Here is a 937-nt window from a genome sequence, read left to right on the forward strand (position 1 = left end):
GTGGAGGGAACCTTCTCTTAATACTACCCAAAAGTGCTACTATGCAGTATATATGCTTATAGTATGTCCCCTTTGGAAAAGTTTCTGTAATGGGGTCAACATATTTCCCCACAAAGCCCAAATCCTGGAAATGTCTGACTAACTCAGGCATCATGTCTTGAGGGGTTGAAATAGTTTTGTTATCTGGCCTCAGGAATGTAAGCCTCTTCATTTCAAGTAATTCATCTCCTAAGGGTGTTTTTGTGTTTTTCTTGGTCAACTACACAGTCATCTCATTCTGAAGCCAGGAGCAATTTGTTTCTCTGAAACCATCCAGCTTACAAGTTTGCTCTCCAACTAAGAAGGGCGTTGTGGCAAATAGTCCTGTCTGACACAGACTGATTCATTATTGCGTGAGGGAAATAGTTTCTTGTCATCCTATTAGAATATGAATTTGGCAGCTGGGTAAGATTTCAGTTCAGTTTGCAAAATAATAGTAGAGAACATGGGTGTTATTGAGCCTGTGTGTGACAGTGTGTATCTGTCTTTCATTATGCAATGAGATTGAAAAAATACAAACAAGATTCTCAGAGCCGTAGAGTATGCGTGATTTGTCATGAAAATGGGAAGCAGGTTTTATGGTAAGGCTGAGTATAGGCCCAGCTTAAGCTCTGTTTTGAATCTGCTGATTTGTATATAAAACCTGATGAGAAGGAAGAAGGAGGCATAACCCTTAACTGGTTGACTCTTTCAAACATAGAAGAGCAGACAACATGATATTGTACTTTATTTTTGTCAATTAGAAGGAGGTCCTTTCCTCCCACCCCCACCACACCCCATCTTGAGAGACTGCACAGTTGGTTTGAAAGATCTGAAAATGAGATTTCAGAATTTGAGATTTGGGAATCTGGTAATAAAAACTATTTTGTTATTAGTTGCCATCAAGTTGGCTCCGACT

This window comes from Trichechus manatus, unplaced genomic scaffold, assembly GCF_000243295.1.
Source record: "Trichechus manatus latirostris isolate Lorelei unplaced genomic scaffold, TriManLat1.0 scaffold00101, whole genome shotgun sequence".
NCBI lineage: Eukaryota > Metazoa > Chordata > Mammalia > Sirenia > Trichechidae > Trichechus > Trichechus manatus.